Source organism: Geospiza fortis, unplaced genomic scaffold, assembly GCF_000277835.1.
Source record: "Geospiza fortis unplaced genomic scaffold, GeoFor_1.0 scaffold231, whole genome shotgun sequence".
NCBI classification, from domain to species: Eukaryota; Metazoa; Chordata; class Aves; order Passeriformes; family Thraupidae; genus Geospiza; species Geospiza fortis.
The window spans coordinates 3,542,860-3,561,788 of record NW_005054351.1 but is presented as its reverse complement, the minus strand read 5'-3'; the positions used below and the strand labels follow the sequence as shown (position 1 = coordinate 3,561,788).

The following is an 18,929-nucleotide window of genomic DNA, read 5'->3' as shown; positions in this document are numbered from 1 at the left end:
TTTCCTTTTTAAATATGAATTGTGTACATAAATGTGTGTAAGGAATTTTAATGAGATGTACACTTTAAATGTATTAAAATGAATTATGCAGAAAAGCAGTAGGAGAGCAACAGATGTACAGATCCAAGGGTGACATGCTTAGTTTCACTTGATGAATGTTTGTTTTGTTGCTTTGAAAAATTAATGTAATGAAATATTTAAAGTGAACAAGAAACTTTAAAATTAACTTGGGGGATAGATTGCTTCCTTACAAGGACAGGGTTTTATTAAGGAAAATATGCTGTTAGCATTTGAATCAGGATTCTATGAACAACCATTAAAATAAGCCAGATATTTTAGGAATGCCTTACAGACAGTGTGCTTTCAAACCATGGTATAACACCTCTTATGGACCATAAGACTAGAGAACAAAGTCTTCACAGCAAACTTACAGGTGGTGTTTTCAATTTAAGAGGTGGTGCCATGATAACCTTTAAAAACTTTCACAAGCTGATAGAAGACCAAGGCTGTCCACTGGTCCAAAAAATTCTGGAACACTGCTTTTACCTATACCAAATAGTTACAGTAATAATTCTAGAAACTCCATTAACATCTAATTGTCTTCTTTTCACATACTTTACCAAATGAGGGAATTAGAAAATGAGAACTCCCTCCATCCCGTATTTCTGTTATTAACAGTGTTTGTTTTCTTGTCTAGAGCAGGATTTTCCAAAGTTTATGTTAAGCAGTGAAATTTTCAGTGGTTGTTAGATTTGAAAACCATGTTCAGGTATTTAAATTTAGGTATCTACACCAAAAGGACGTCCAAAAACCAGACAATGGGTTCTCTGCCTCAGCTCTTCAGCTTTCATTGGCAACAGCTATGAGGGGATCACACATGTCTGCCTGATTCCTCAATGCAGTCTGTACAGCATATAGAGAAGCAGCAAGTACCAAGCTTTTGATTTCTGAGTCCAAAGTCAAATTCCAGAATTGTAAACAAGAGTTAGGCTGTAATGCCCAATGGAAAGCGACTGTGAATGAAGCAACAAACTGGAATTGTTAATTTTGCCAACAGCACCTCAGGAAATTAGAAAACTTTTAGTTTTTTCAAAAAGAAGGCATGTTGTTGAGAATATCCAGCCTCTCCTCCATAAGAAAATTGTTCTTGAGGCAAGTAAAGGAGAACAGAGGAGGTTATGATGACATAACTTGCAATGCCAAGCCTTTGAAATGATAGCCTCATGAGAAATAACATGAATCAAAAGGATTCTTTGATTTTTCCTTCTTAAAATAAGACCCCAAAACCTCATAATGTCCAGTACTATGCTCTTTACCATTTAGAATGGCTGGTAGCCAAGAAATGCAAACTAACCACGTATGAATGATACATGTCAAGGTTGTTCTGCAAAAACAAAAGAACTTTTTGTGGCCTAATAATGCTCCTTGACTCTAATCCATCTGTCAAGAGATTGCTACTGATAACAGCACCAGCAGCAATGGAAAACCCTCTGTGTAAAAACATAAATTGCATGAGATGTGGAAATTGTATTAACAATTTAACCTCAAGCCTTATCTGTGTATCTGATAGACACTCTCCCTCTCCCCATGTATCTTGATCCCCTGTATAGAGGATCAACATGTAGAACACATTTTCATGGTGGACTTTACCAAAATCTATTTTACTTTCATGAAAATTCAATTAAACAAGAGAGTGCAATTATCTGTTTACTGGCAAACAGGCAGTCCACATTAGTTCAGCTCTGCTCTGCTGAACTGTGTTCAACTGCTCAAAGCATTCACATGTTTCATTATGAGATTTCATCAGACACCCCTGGCTCCAACACAATGGCACAGAAAATGGGATGCACAATGCCCAAAGCTCTCCACATTTTGGCTGCAGCTTAAAAGCTGACCATGAAACTAGTTAGCTTAAAAGCTGACTACAGAAACTGTTCACAAGTATAGCAAAGGTTAGGATAGCTTCATACATATATAGTTTGTATTTCCCACATCTTATCCAGGCTATTTCCCCTCTCTCTTTTTTAGCATGGAAAATTTAAAATTAACTTTCATGGTTTTGCTTTTGCCTCACTTCAATCATGGTGCCTAAAAACCCACAGTATATATAGTATTTTATATTCTATTAACCAAATGCAGCCTTACATACTGGTGTAACTTCCCACCAGAGCACACAAAGCCATCCTGTCCCTGCACGGCTGAGCTGGCATCCACATGCTGATGGCACAAAATACATCTGACTGAATTGCCATTTAAACCTGAAACTCCTGATGGAGCCAGAAAAAGCTTTGATCCTGGGAAATGTTTCAAGTGAGCTGTCCCCCTTCCCGAAGCAGACAGATCTCAGATCTGAAATGTCACGCACAATTACCCTAGAGTCTTTGACTCTGAATCTCCAAATAACTCCAGGCATTATGCAGGCTCTCCTCCTCCCCCAACAACTTCAGGACTTGATTTTAGTGAAATTTAAAGAATTTTCTTTCAGAAGTGGTGGCTGAAATGTGGACCTATGTCTTAGTATAGGAAAAAAAATATTGCAACACTGATTCTTACAAAGAAGCAGTAGAATGCAAACTCTTAGGAAACAAATAATAAGACTGCCTCAATATGCAGGCCATCTAAAGATGTCCAGGCTTCTTTTTTATTCTGTGTTTGGGACTTCTTTAATGAAGAGAAAACGTCCCTCTTTGTGATGGTGGAGCCAAAAACCATGGGCACTTGGAATCAGGTTTGTATTGTAGTCCAATATTGCATATTACAGCAATACTGTGTATTGCTGGATCATGCTTGTGCTGTGATTTCCACATATTGCTACTTGAATCTTAGAAAACAAAATCCAATGTAACATCAAATATTTTCAAAACCCTACATTTGGCATTAGAACATTGAACAGTCCTGCTGCCTCAGACCTGTTGAAGAGATTTAGCAGTTTGGCCGCAGTTTGGCCACAGTTTGTAGGCTAGGACTGGCACTCACCAAGTTTTTTTAGTGCTACAAGGATGAGGAGCTTGGTGAGCTCTGTGCCAGCAAGAGGGGTCTGTGGTTCTATGGGGCTCAGGAAGTAAGGTAGTGGGGCAACTCATGATATCAAGAGGTTGCTTTGGTAGTCATGTGCAGGGCCAACCCTCTCAATGACCATCAGAGTAGTCTTTGATGGTCCATGTCTGCAAGGATACCTGGAGCAAGCAGGATCAAGGAAAGCAGAGGCTGCTGTCCTTTGAGTGGCATGCCAAAGAGGCCCTTCACTGAGCCATGGACTTTCCTTGACAAAGAAAGGCAAGAGATTAAGAGAAGGGACACCAGAGACAATGTCTTTGTACAGAAGTTATCACCAGTGCTTGTGTAAATGATGATGGGGAGAACCCCACACAGCAAAGCAACAGAAGTGAGCCCAGGGAGGCTTCTGAGCTCATCAGCATTCCCCTTAGGCATATGTTCCCAGCCTCAATATGACCAGGCAACAGGGCTGGCCATACATGGGATTAATGCATTAAGTTCACTGTGCAACATCTATGATCACTAATGTCGGCTTGAGATGGGAGCAGAAAATCATTGACCAAGAGCTCATCATCCTTGGGCTAGGAGATGGGCACAGGTGAGGAATGTCCTCATGAAGTTCAGTGAAGAATATACAGGCAAGCACAGCCTTGTTAAGAAAGCTGAACTGAACCAAACACAAATGACACCCACAAGGAACAGAGCCCTTTGCTTCAGAGAAAGAGCATTATCAGTTGAGTAGATCACCTGTTTGTGTAAATGGAGTTCCCTGACTCAATCCAAAGGGTGTGAATGTCATTCTGAACCAGACAGGAAATGTCTACAAATTTCAGGGCCATGTAAAGTATAACATTCAGGCAGCTAATAAGAGAAATTTGGGAAAAAAAGCAATAGGTTTGAGCTGGCTTTGAGCCACATGCTCCTCTGCAGTGATTGGAAATGTTTGGCATCATAATAGTGCAGCATAAGACTGGCCCTGGGAATCATGCTTCTATTCTGATTCTGTTGTGTAAAATGATTGCTATATCATGCTTGTGTTGTAGTTTTAGTGCACTGCTCTTCTAAATCACAACCCCACATAATGTCAAGTATCTTTAAACAAATCTCATGTGAACTCTTCTCATGTGAAAAGTCTGAAGGAACCAGATCAGAGATTATTGGACTCTGACAAGCAGAGTCTCAGGAGGAAAAATGTTTTTTTTGTGGGCTGTTAAAATGATACTATTTAGAATCTAGGGGTCAGAGATTCCAAACTTACCCCTTTTTATTTTTATACAGTGAAAAAAACCTAATTATTATAATGAAGAATATAAATAGAGTAGATAAGAATCTTTTCTCTGAACCAAGCAGTAAGAGCCATGGGAAAGCAGTGATGATGCCACAAAGTGCTTATTCCCCAGCATCCTCTTCCTGTGAGCTCACAAACCCAAAGACATTCTCAGAACTGCCGTCTCACTCCACAGGGAAAGAAGTAAACTATTTAAAGGCAAATAAGGGTAAAAAAAAAATAAGGAGAAAAAGGAAGGTGAAGTCCTTTAACCAGGAAATTAAATCCAGGATCTGGCAAAAGTCTTAAGCATGTTTCTGATTTTGGCAAACGAGGAGACTGAGCATCTTAAAGATTGTCTTTTTGTCTGGAATAGAGCTTTGTGATTTCCAAATTGGCAAGAAGGAGTGAAAAAATTTCAATGCACAGCAAAAAGTATGAAACTAAAGACCGAATATTAAAAGAAAAATCTATCAGGATGTCAAAGTCAAGGGGACTTTCTGAAAACTGGATGTTTCTAAGACTGACACAACTTTTAAAAGCTAGCACGGAAGAGGAGGAACTGTTTTAAGTTGATAGATGCTTTTGAGCTCTTAACACGAGAAAACAGGAAATACCTTAGGAATTGTTATTTTGGTTTTGGCAGATACTAGGGACAGACCTTTAAAGTGCCACAAGAGCAAAAGGATATCCTCTTGAAAGGAACACAAGGCCTTTGCTAAGAGCTAAGCTCAATTGCAGAAGCCTGTAAAAATGAACTAAGGCAAGTGAATGTTAACATTCATGGCTCAATTCCCTATCCAGCTCAGCTGAGATCTAAATTCCAAAAGACAGGTATTTCAGCACAAAAGCATATGCCAACAAATTAAAAGCAGTATGCAGAAGGAAGATGCAGGCAGCAGTGCTCTCAAAAATCGGAACACAATGGTAAAATATCAGGAAAATTAATTCCTTAAAATGGATTACCTAGGAAAACAGATTTATAATCACTAAAACCAAAATAAAATCCATCAAAACCATCAAAATGAACACAATCTGACTTTAAGAAGAGTTAATGAGCTTGAACTAAGATGTAGGATTAAAAACCAGATCTCTTTTGAGCTCCATTAGTGAAAAAGTATATGAAAAAGCTATGCATTAATTATTATTCTTAGCACTCCAAACTTCCTGCATAATATCTTCTCTTGTTTGGTATCACCTTTGCTGCCAAAGAATGGCCAAAGATTTTCTGTATATTATTCTGTGGGCTAATTAATTTGTAAGATGGTAAAATATTAGGGACATTGAACAGAATGGAAATAGAGATGCATATTGAACAAACAAAAATGTCCAAAGCATTCCGAGTACAAAAAGAACAGAACTGTTTTTACTGTAAGTGAATGTCAATATGCATCTAAAGATTTGGCGATCCAGAGGAGTTCTTGGCTTGCTCAACCAATTCAGACAAATTGATTTTGATCTATCCAAATTTTTTTAATTTTCATTTGTCTTTAAGACAAAGATAAAAGCCATCATTCAAAACCTTGGCAGATGTTAGAGAATGAACTTTGCTCTTACCCAAATACTCTCTTAATCTATAGACAGAAGGTTCAGACTCGGGAGACCACTGCTATTCAGATAAAAAAAATAAAGCATTTATTTAAAATTTGAATAGCAGTTATTTAAGTATGTGCTAAGAAACCTTTCTTAATCAAGGTCATCAGTGAGATTTCAGGGGGAAAATAAACTCCATATATATTTATACATACACACAATCCTGAGAGAATCAGCTTTAATGGAAAAATGGGCTTGCCAACAATTCTGGCGTGACAGGTGGGAGCACAACTCAGATTTTCCTAGGCTGTTGGACTGTATCTTCATCTACAAAAAGCAACAATGCAAGGCATATTCAAGTCAGCATATTTCACATGTATCAGAACTTGAAAAGCCCAAACAAAAGGGATATACCAACACAGGTAACTGTCACACGGATTTAGCTCCGATGACAAAAACTTGTTATCAAAAGAGGTTATCAGAAAACAGAAGGTTTCTGCTGTCTAACCTGTCACAGGCTAAAACATTAAGCAGTGTTGACTCCGCATTGAGAAAAGGACACAACAGGCAGGCTGTAGGTTACAGTCATTGGTGCCCAGTCTGCCTACCAAGAGTGGAGGAATCTGTGCTGTGTCATCATCTGGCAAAACCCTTCCTTAAGGAGAGGATAAGTGACAAGATGCAGACAGTGTCTGATCTAGTGCTGCAGGCACAGCACATGGAGATGCAGAATTGTATTTACAAGAAGTTCTGTGCAGCTGAGGCTTCTCAAAACCCATGGAGGAAATTTTTGAAATGCTGGCATAAAAGAGATGGTGACAGCAAGGCAATGCTAGCTGCAGGGAAGACACACTGCACTAAGCCTGCTGGGAACAGGGAAGAGTGATGGACAACCATTTGATTAATCGAGATATTCTCTGCAAGGTGCAAGGAAAGTGAGATGCAGGCAGCTGTCTCCCGAGTAGTTGCTTGTACGGGTTAAACCAGTTCTTACCAACAAAGCAGCAGTTTAAGAAACACTACAAGAAATTTTAAAATGTAGATTAAAGCAAAGCCCAAACATACTGTATTCCTAACAGCTGAACTCCCTCACAGAAAGCATGATGTCTGGTTTCCAAAGGTCTCTGCTCATAGTTGTAGTAGGACTGACATCCCAATGAACTTGGCATCGTGTCTTCCCCTGCCTAATCTTCCCCTGCCACATCCCTCTTAGAAGCTGCACATAAACCACCCCAGTCTGGAATCCATCAGCTGTGTTAGATAACAGAGTTACTTTGATTTCTTAACTAGTGTTTGTAAGTTCTGACAGCCACACTTAGTTTTATTAAATGTACTTGTGCTGGCTAAAGCCTTTCCCAATACCTCCTTAGAGCACTATTACAGGTTTCAGATTGAGACTGGACTGCTTGGGAATCACTGTGTTCCTGGGAAATGGGCTAATTACAATGGCAATCTTGCACAGCAGTTACCACTAGTCTCTGCCTATATTGTTTTCCCCCTGCAAAAGGTTAGAAGCATCAAAATAAATAGAATATGTTTTTGTTATTGGAAGATATGCAGTTTTCATGTTCACTGCTAGGTACAGGATCTGATGCATGAGAAATGGTAATGAGATAACAAATTAGCCATTGATTCAGACACATCAGTGATGACTGAAAGCCATTATGTGGTAACTGCTCTTTTCTGGGGGTCTGTTTGAAGTATGTTGGTGGTCCCTATGTATTTCCTAGGAGAAGAACATCTGTTGAACAAAAACACTATCAAAATCAATATAATTAGCATCTTTTTGAAACTCTTGAGTAAAAGGAAGGGTGGATCTTTTTCCTGACCCTAAGCTGATCTTTCTTGTGTGACAAATAGAAGCTTTCAGCTTCCCAGTTGTTTTTGTTGGATGAAGAAACAGTTTTATTTCCTAGGTCTGACAGTCTGGCTCTATCTATTAATTTTCATACACTTGGTTACATTAATGTTGATTAATAGTCAATAGTTTTAATTAAGCCTAAAAGACTTCAATACCTAAGTATCTTGAAAATTATTGGGACTGACATACCTCTCACTCAAACTAATTCAAAAAATGCTCAAAATGTTAAATTAGTAACAGACACCAGAGGAGTAATATGCAACACACTTACAGACTAAGCCTCCTTTATGTCACTACTCTGGCATTCAGAAAAACCTTCTGGAGTCAATGATCACACAAAACGATGAGAACAGCAGAATCTTGATTCAGACCACCCCTTATGTATATTGTTAGGGGTGCTGAATATTTTTTACTCTTCCAAAGCCAGCAAACAAGCAATGTCTTGGGAAAAAATCCTTTTAAATTCAAGGCACACCCCAATCCCAATATCTTCCATATTTCCCGCCTTCAACTATTATTTCATATCTACAGCTCTTATTTTCTTAGCACTGAAACAAAATCCCACTTTGGATGCAGTTCCTAATACACAAGGCTGTATCAGCAACGTGGATCATGTTATACACAAAAGGACTTTTTGGTTGAAATTATGGGCAGGCAAAACGTATATGAATTAAAAATTGCCTACCAACACCTTAATCACACACACACACACAAACTTGTTAATGATTAATCATTTTTAATGATTATTTCTTCTTACATTTCACGCAGTATGCTGAAGTAAAGATAACTCATATGGCAAATGAACTGCTCAACCCAAACTTGTATCCACCACACACCTGCTGGAATTAAAGCCTCCTAAGGCAAAGGTAAATTTCTTGGTGCTACTGCTCACATTCAAGAAGAATGCTTTCAAAGAATCCAGGTCAGTTTTCCCTGGTTTCCATTAGAGCCACCCTTGAGGCTTGTCTGAAATAAGATAAATTAGAGATGAAAATAACCAATGACATCAACTCCTACATCAGTGAAATGCAGGCTCTTGCAATATATTTACTCCTATGCTACCAGGCTTCTTTTGAAAATTCCAAATGCTGAGGTTTTCATTACACTGTAATGTAAAATTCAGCTGATGAAGAATTTCTTTGAAGGGCAGGTGCTCATTCATGGTGCTGTTACCATGGGTGAGGCTGGAAAGGGAAATCCAGACAAGAATACAGATAGGAAGCTGCTGGGTCATATTTTTCTAATTTGAATACATATTTCATATTTTAATAGTATAAGCTCTGAACTAAAAAGCTTCACATTTGGTCACAAAGTTACAGTATTTACTGAAAGGGGGATAGAAGAAGAAGAAGATGGGAGAAAGGGAAGAGTGAGGGAAAAAATGGAAAAAAGAAAATGAAGAGGGAAAGGGAAGGAAAAATAGGAAAAAAGGCTCAGAATCAGAAGAAGGCTCAGAATTCATTGTGCAATCAATAACCTAATTGAGAAGGATGCTGATTATATTCAGTAATATATTACTGTAACCGAACAGCCACCCATGACAACTGGGATATATACCTTTTTAATTGTTTTGAGGGGATTTCTTTTGTCATTAAAATGTGCATTTTTTGAAATGTAAAAGTCTTATGTAAAGTAAGGATTGTTAAACTTGGCATTTGAAAGTTATTTTTCCTACCATATCCGTGCAATCTAAAAGTTAAATTACTCCTTTGCCCTTTTTCCCTCTTTTTTTTTTTTTGGTTTCTTTTTCTTTGCTGAACAGCAGCAGTTCCAAAAATACTATATACAGAAAGATTATATACTGGGTGGTAGGGTAAAGGCTCCATATAAAATGCTGCTTTAATGAGCTTTAACAAAAAGGACAAATGTAAAATCAGATATCCATCACCTTTTCCCTCCCTCTTGATGTCTCTTACATTGTAGAAGATAAATTGCAGACACATCATAGACACTGAGGCAGCCCAAGTAAAATGTAGGCTGCTTTGCCCTTCTTTCAAGTTCCTGTGATTGAACCTGGGAAAGACCTTTCTATGATCTTGTGATCAAATGCTGCCATTCAAAAAAGAAAGGCTCAGAGAAATGACTAAGAAATGGGGCTTTTAGAGCTGCTCAGGACTGCTGACCAGCACAATGACATCGTTGCTGGGACAAACAAATACAAAATCAAATAGAATCTTAGCCTTCTGCTCCTCCAGTGCTTTCAAGGCTGACTTACTTTTATTTATGTTTTGCAGCACCATTCAAGGAGAAGGGTGAAAGAGAGACTTCAAGTATGCAAGAAGCTCCTTGCATACTTATTTGAATACCTTAAGGTACCCAAAACATACAGGAAAGGCAGAGAGAAGCTTCTGGTATTCAAAACATATGGAAACTACTATTGTGATACCACTGATCTTTCTTTGTCAGGATGAATCTCAAACAGAAATATCTTCACTCACTACTTCAGACACTTCATGTCACTTCATGCTCAGGGGAAAAGCCTGCAGAAGAGTCCTCAATGCTCCTCTGGTGCCAGGGACAGTTTTACTTTTGGAGGGAGGGAAGGACACAGTGTGGCAGAAAGACAAGACTACAAAGGGAGGACAGGCCCTGTGTAATTTTTCCCCTTATATGTGTCTTCCCTGTCCAGTGACACCCTCTTTCTCACTACCGAGTCCTTCCTAAAAGCATCAGCACCAAATTTTTCCCAGAATGCTTAAGGACACACCAAGCACCTGCAGGATGATTTCTGTTCAAACAAGTACTCAGAAGCTTGGATACAAATCCTCTCTTTCCAGCTACCAAATTTTTCACATGCTCTGCCAATGAAAATGTCTTTGTAGAAAACTCTCTGTACCAGCCCTGATGGGACAAATCCAGCTGAAAGCCTCCATAAGGCTGTCTGCCACCCAAGGACACTTCAAGGCACCTCTCCTGGATGTTTGTTGAGTTACAGTGGTGTTCCAAAACATGTGAAAATTCAATACTCCAATTTTCTTGGGACATCTGAACAGTCCATTCCCAGAGGCTTCCACTTCTGGTTGAAATACAGATGCACAAAGGAGCGTGTCAAAAAATATCTATTTGCCCATCGTTAAGCTCCAATACAACTTATTTTGTTCAGCTTAATTGGAATTTACAGGGTAAGAGTAAAGAAGATTGAAGCTTCTGACATAAATTTCTCTACACTTCAAATTTAAAAGTGTTCAATGTGTAAGCAAGTGGAAAAGTGTGAGGGAGGGAGGAGGAAAGGAAGATTTCTTCTATGAAAGCCCTGAAAGGGAAATAATTTTCCTCAGTTAAAAAAAACCAAACATGAGATCATGCAAACCACTTGCTGGGTATTATTATTATTGAGCATAACACACTATGAGCTCAAGTGGTTAGTCTGTGCTCAGCCTTGCTCAAATTGGCTTTTTAAATGACTTTTAAACTAGTTGGCTCAGGTGTGACAACACCATATTGCAGCAGTAAGGTCTGCAAAGCAGATGTACTCCATCATTTAAAGTGTCCTGAAGGGACTAATAAAGTAATGCAGGAGAGGAAGAAACAGGAGGAGTTGTGCCACTGCTGGCCACAGCTGATGCAAAAGCAGAATTGCTCCCTGAAATCTGATTCACGTACAAATAACTTTGCAATGTTCCACATTGTTTCATGCTCTGATTTGCATGTTTTTTATTTATTTGCTTTGTTTGTTTTAAATTGGCAGCCCTTTAGACCTAAACAATCTGAAATTCAAGCTGTGAATCTTTCTGGCTCATAAATTCTGCCTGCCATAACACCTGCGCAACTCGTCTGTCTTGTCTTGGATTTTACAGGCGCATCTGAGGAGCAGCACTGTCCCCGGACCAGAAACTTGTCGACACTTCTCCTGCTGATGTATGAGGCAAGACAGAATTCAGTGCACACACTCTCAGCTGTGCTGGGTATGCAGCAGTAGCATACAGAAGGGACTTCTTTATGCTTAAGCAAATATATCCACCATTTCACATAAAGGGAATGGATTTTCTGAATTAGAAGATTTACACAGTCACTCTTAACAGCAAATAATGCCCATGAGTTAAAAGAAAAAAGAAAAGTATATAATGAAATTAGTTTAGATAAACTGTGGCAGACTTCATTGTCACTAGATATTATGAATGAGAAAGGAACGCAGTTCTGTTTATGCTGCAGACTTTTAGAAATCTTAGGAAAGATATGACAGTTGTTCCTGTGGCAGGAAGAAAAAAAAGGAATAATCTTCTCTCATTTATATGCCATATTGTTCTCTAACTTTCATTCTTATAAACCATGTGGAAGATTTTAATCCAAACTGCAGTAATGCTATTTTATAGATCATGACCTGAATTACTGTGATATCACAAACTGATCTTATGCATTTTTTGTTACAAAGTAATAAAAAAACCCCAACCCTGTAAAATACTTTCTCCCTAATTACACAGCTAGATTACAAAACTCAGTATTTGATCATATAGCTTTTTGAAATACAAAAAGATACCTTCTTTTCCTAGGAACTTACAGACCAGTACAAGATCAAATGAAACCCAACATAAATATAAAGCACTTCACATTTTTGACACTGTCCCCATCATCAACAACTTTATGTATTTTTGTAAAAGCAGGCTTTAGATGGTGGCAACATTTTTTCTTCTCTCACGCAGCTTTCCTCATGAGCTCAAATTACATGGCTTAGCACTGATACATAGACACATACTTCTTAATATCTAAAATACAAATTGGTTCAGCCCTCATTCCTCCAGGACATCAGTGTGTACCAACTACTGGGGTTTACTGAGTAAATAAATATTTCCATATCCTCCTAACCAAAGGGAGTCTTTTTTGAACTAAATGGAAATGACATAAAATTTTGAACAGATAGGAATTTTTCTTTTTTCTTTTTTAGAAAAATCACCCTTGCCTTTAAAGAATCTAAAGTATATACGATCTTTAAGATCCAAGAGACCAAGGAAATTGGAAAGTATCTTTGCATCATGACATGGAAATATGTGATATGGAACCAGAAGCACCTACAGCAATGTCAGCACAGTAAGGATGACTGAAGGTTACATAAACTTAATTCTGAAGAAATTAAAAAAAACCCAAAGGAGCTAAAGAGAGAGAACCCCATCCTGTTCAGTGGAACAAAATTACACACTTCACATTTGAAATTCCTAAGAATGTCATGAAGAAAAACATGTATCATCAGTTTTAAAGGCTGTCTGAAAGGAAGAAAACTGAAAGTCCAAGAAACACTTGATTTCAGGTTAAGTCAAAAGCTATTGGAAATCTATTGCTGAAGAGTTGGTACACCTTGGATTAACTACAAATGATGTTCAACCAAGTACTGGAAGGAGGGTAAAGCCAGGAGCCTGTGCTGGGGGTGTGTGACAGCTGTGAGTCTAAAAGGGAGGGCAAACATGGAGCAGTGATGAGGTTTTGGCCACATCATTGAAACCTGCACGAGCCAAAAACCAAAGTCACTGAGATCTAAACAGGGAACTGCTTTCTAAGCAAAAGGTTTTATATTTTCCAGTAACTCCGTACCCATTCTGCAGTTTCTTGGTTAGTAAGTCCATCTTTATGACCATCTTCTGCAAAGTCTATGTGATCTTAAACATTATGTGATATCTGAAAAATGAAACTATTTTCTGAAGGACCCTCTCTTAAACAAGTATTGAAGGTGATGCCTGCCTGGTGACTCACGTTCAACGGCCGCGGTATCCTAACCGTGCAAAGGTAGCGCAATCAATTGTCCCATAAATTGAGACTAGTATGAATGGCTAAACGAGGTCTTAACTGTCTCTTACAGGCAATCGGTGAAATTGATCTCCCTGTACAAAAGCAGGGATAAACCCATAAGACGAGAAGACCCTGTGGAACTTCAAAACCAGCGACCACCTTAAATCACACACTCACCCACCGGGTTCACTGACACATAAGCCACTGGTCCGCGTTTTTCGGTTGGGGCGACCTTGGAGCAAAACAAAACCTCCAAAAATTAGACCACACCTCTAGACTGAGAGCAACCCCTCAACGTGCTAATAGCACCCAGACCCAATATAATTGATCAATGGACCAAGCTACCCCAGGGATAACAGCGCAATCTCCCCCGAGAGTCCGTATTGACGGGGAGGTTTACGACCTCGATGTTGGATCAGGACATCCTAGTGGTGCAGCCGCTACTAAGGGTTCGTTTGTTCAACGATTAACAGTCCTGCGTGATCTGAGTTCAGACCGGAGCAATCCAGGTCGGTTTCTATCTATGATGAACTCTTCCCAGTACAAAAGGATAGGAAAAGTGAGGCCAATACCACAAGCAAGCCTTCGCCTTAAGTAATGAAACCAACTAAATTACAAAAGGCTATCACACCACATCACGTCCAAGAAAAGGACCAGCTAGCGTGGTACACACCACCCAGGCACCTCTTAACATCCAACACAACCCCAGCAAAAGGTCCAGAGAGCCCATTCTGCACAGAACTGTTTGTCAGAGAAACCTGCATATTGCTGAGAAACATGGGAAAAATGTGGGGCCCAAAGATGGACAGGGGCTATAGAGGCCTCATGGTCACCACCAACACTCAAAGAGGAGTTCAAGATTTTAACTGTTTGTCAAAGATGAAGACTTGCAAAGAAGATGAAACCAACAGAAGCTAAAAGAATATTCAGAGGGTTTGAGATGTAAAAGAAATTTCTGCTAACAAAGAGCTGAATTTGTGCATTTATGGAGCACAGAAAGTGAAAGATAACAGCAATTCCATAAAAAATGACAGCCAGAAATTGGAAATGGGAAAAATAAATAGAAAATTTGTTAAACTGTTACTTTTTATGAAGGTCTTTACAAGGATCATATTTTGTGATACAATGAGGAAGAATTTATATAGCTCAGTCAGCAGATAACAATGGAAGTATTTACAAACCTGAATTCTTAGAATTCAGTTAGACAATATAAAAGATTCAGATAACATTAACATCATATACATGAAAGGAACTGAGAATACAAGTGAGAAAATCTGGGAAAGAAAAATTTTGAGGATAACAATATGTAAAAGATAAACCTCTTTTTAAACTAGTTTCACTGAGTATTACCAGTAGAAAATCTAGCAGAATCCCCTTTATTCGGAGTTCTCTGTAGCATTCAACAAATGTTTTAAGATTTCTACAAACCAATACCTGGTTTATAGTTTTAGCTGCTGTTTTATCTAGTTTAAAATGTCAAAAACATATACATATATACAGACAGCTATGCAAATGCCCCAAGAAGAAATATTTGGAAGAGTTTTTCAGTGTTTTATCTATATAAATGAACAGAGAATTAAATAAAAAAAAATAGAACACCAAGAGACAGGGTCTAAAAAGCTATCAAACAAAACATTTTAAGTTCATTCACTCAGAAAAGCAATTTAGAGTATTGCTAATGAGAAAGATAGTATTTGTTCATATACTAAGAGAAAAACAGTGGAAAATGGTAATATCTAGTACACAGTTAACCCTCAACTGGAATAAAAACTGTGAAACTGTGAAACTGTTCCTTCACTACCATTTAAGGCACAATATGCTAGAAAACATGTTGCTCTAAATAGAGTATTCCAAGTTCTAAGTCTACCTCTCTGAAGCAAAGGTTAACTATTTGAATTTACTCTCTGTGGTGCAAGAACCTGAGAGATGTCCTAAGAGAAATATTTAAACTAAGGAGAGAGGCAGAAAATATCAATTGATTTTGGTGACATGAGTGCATAAAAATGCACTGTTTGGAACACTTTCAAAGAGAAGAAACAAAAGGCGCGTGGCCAGTAATGATTACAGCAAGATATGAGGTATTAGCAAATACATCTGTATTGTTGCAGATAATTTCTTTCTATTTAAGAATTCTTACTCTAGTAGAAGTCAGTATAAAAATGATAGTCACTTGTTACTTGTGGGGTTCTTAATGTACACAAGGATAATAATTCCCAATTCCCTCTTCTTTTTTTTTTTTTTTTTTTGGTCAGATATCTGTAATTAAATTAGCAATAAGAAAAGGAAGATTCTTGACCATGTAATGTAGCATCCATGTGTCTCACTTGCTTTAAGTTTTCTCTGAGAAAGTAACTGGCCCAATGACCTCTGACAACACAAAGTACCTGCAAAGAAAATTAAATCTAGAAAGTACTGTAACAACTAGAAAATGCTGTGAGGGAGTATAATGGACATATGAGCAGAGGATAGTTACCGCAATTGAGGCATGTTCCTGTGAAATTCCAGAGAAAAGTAAGGAATTTTTTGGTTTTTGCATTCATTCAGAAAGAGAAAATTAATTACTTAAAAACATCCAAGGATACTGAACAAAAAACTGTGTAAATATCATTCCCTAAACTTGCCCATCCAAACAGAAGCCATCTTGTTACTGAGAGACAAGCTAGGAAATTTTAATTTAATTCAGTGATTGCAAAATGTCAAAAATTAGCAGGATTTCATATGAAGTCTCCTATTCACCATCAAAAATAGATGCAGTACAGAAAGACTGAGAGAGAGCTACCTGCATTATTAGTAGTGCTCTTCACATCTTGATGGAGATTTAGAGCAATACAGAATTTATTGCTGACTTTCAGCATGGTCATACAGGGCCTATACCATTAGTTTCACATGAGGCTGAATTCTCTATAGGATGAAAATACACCCACTGGGCTGTGCAGGTCTATTTATCTCAGGGAAGCAATGCTAATAAAGGGAAAACAAAAAAACCTCTCACAAATAAAACCCACTAAAATAATAATCATTCAAAGCTACTCAGAATATTTATGAAGTTGACATGGAATCTGCCAAGAATTGAGATTTTGCAGATTTCTGCAGATGACTGTGCTTTCCCAGTCTGAAAGAAATGCTAAGACATTAACTAATTATTTATGGAACAACCAATTACTTTGTACTGTAAATCTAAGACTGAACATCATGAAATGCTTATTAGTTGAGCAAGCAAGAGAGTGGAGCAATTCCTTCTGGAGTGGAATGAAGCCAAGGAGTTGAACAGAGAAGGCCCCTTAATGAGAATGATTCACTAACACAGACACAGCAATGCTCAATTTACCTAGGCACTACACAACTGACCATCAAAATGTTTCAAGAGACAGAAAATAACCTTTACATTGTCACTGGGTTGAAGCAGAGGGGTATGGAGCTACAAGTGCTCAGTTTTTTAAGAAACAACAGTGATTGAAGTTAAAAAGTCAAAGAAGGATGGATGTGGTTTTGCTTTCAGAAGGTGCAAAGGACAGAGCCTCCCAAGTGCCCTGTGTGCCCTCCTTTCCTTCCAGTTGTAACATTGCTTTCCTGCTGCATTGTTGGCCTGGGCTAGCTTAGATGTGTGACTCTTGGCTAGGCTCAAACAGGTACACAGCACTTATTCTTTTGTAACTTTTTTCTGACTTACAAGAACAATAATAAAACCCCAAACCTGACAAAAACAAAAACCAAGTTTAAAAAATTCAACTGCATTTACATCTCATTTGTCAAGAAAAAAAAATAGTTGAAAAAGAGCTGTCTATTCAAAATTAATGTTTGAGATAACTCTTTGGGGAGGTATAACTAAGTCAGGTAAGGTATAACTTTATCTTGACATGAACCCAGAGCTATGGTGCCCAGTCCTTCTAATGGGCTGTTCAACATCATGTGAAAGCAACCTACTCCAGATCTTCTATTATGACTGGGTAACCAGACAAAACTACCCCTGCAGCACATGAGCATTTTATCCTCTAAATATACTGATCTCACAAACATATGTCCCACAGAATGTATGGTGACACATCGCCAGGATCACATCTCAGGGAACCCAGCTGGGGAACACAGCAGGGATGGAGGAGAGCTGCCAAAATGATTTGTCTGGTCCATAATCCCACTGCCTCAGGCCAGTAGCACATGGCCAACAGCCAGGTTGATTTCTTTCTTGATGGGCCTCATGCAACCTTCTATTAGCTGGTAAACCTGAAGCAGAACATTAGTGCTTGGATGAGAGATGAGGACAAAAATGCAAAAAACCTTTTCAGTTCACTGCCACACCTGAAAGAAATCCATTTGAAAATCCAAAATCAATGTAATTTAACCCTAAAAGTATTGATCCATTTTTGCTCTCATTAAGATCAGGCCTTTGAGCAGCAGAGTTAGTAACAGACAGTGTTGTATATTTCCATTAATGTTCTCTTTGTTTTTTAACTGATATCCATAAAGAGGTCACAGCAATAAACTAGAGATGATTCTCCTTCCATGCCAATTACTGAGATACTGGGACAATCCTTTTCAGATTATAATTGTGATTTTCTAAGTACATTAAGAGACTTGATTTTCCTTCCTGCTACATGCAAGACACTTCTGTCTTTGCTGAGAGGTTTAAATACAGGTTCATAGCACAGATGAAGAAACTGAGTACAAGCTTAATCGGAATCTACAAGAAGAAGAAACTAGGAGAAAATAATTTTTTGCACTGGATAAAATATAAATGATCCCTTGAATCAACCCCACTGCTAAGGTGATCATGTTTATGCCCTGGCTTCTTAAGAAGAAGAGGAATGAATACAACAAATCTTTTAATTATGGATTTAAAGAGTGACCTACTCTAATAACAAGGCACAAACAGCCTCTTTTATGTGGACCAAATATGCTGTGACAAGTTCTAGCTACCTGTGTTCAGAGATACAAAATCTGCCTCCCAAAACTCGAGGACAAAATGGGATCTTACAGATACCTCCTGCATAGCTGAGTGAGTTCAGTTAATGGTTCAATGATTTTTTTCCCAAGCTGCATTATGCTATACGTGCATCTGAACAGCACTCAGGTAAATTAAAACCCTTAATATAGTCACTTCCCAAATAATCCTTGCAACTAAATTCCATCTGACAACAACAATCATGAGAGAAACAGAGTAGACAATCTTTGCACATGGACATCTTTTCTTCCTCAAGAAACTAAGAACTGATTCATGTCCTTTAAGAAAGCATCAAAAGTTATAGCCATTAAAATCCAATTTCAGTGTATCTATTGAAATGAGATAATGAGAAGTAAATAATCAAGTAGTAAAATAAACTATCTTATCAAGACCCCTGTTTTGATGTACAGCATTGTTCATGTTGAATAACCAGTACATTTCCGATTATTTAAAAATTAAAAAAAGAAAATTATTTTCATTTTATAGCTGTCATTCTTTACCATGTAGCTTTCTGTCTCAAGCAGGCTCAGTAAGAATATTCTACTTTAATACTGGATTTAATGATGTGTCTTCTCTGAGACAACTGGGAATGTGACCATGGAGCACACAGACTT

The 18,929-nt window shown here is 38.1% G+C and overlaps 1 protein-coding gene across 2 annotated transcripts in view; it reads right to left on the bottom strand.

The window, feature by feature from the left end:
• RBMS3 (RNA binding motif single stranded interacting protein 3) overlaps window positions 1-18,929 on the bottom strand; it is a 692,310-nt gene that overhangs the window by 113,402 nt on the left and 559,979 nt on the right. The window lies entirely within an intron of this gene.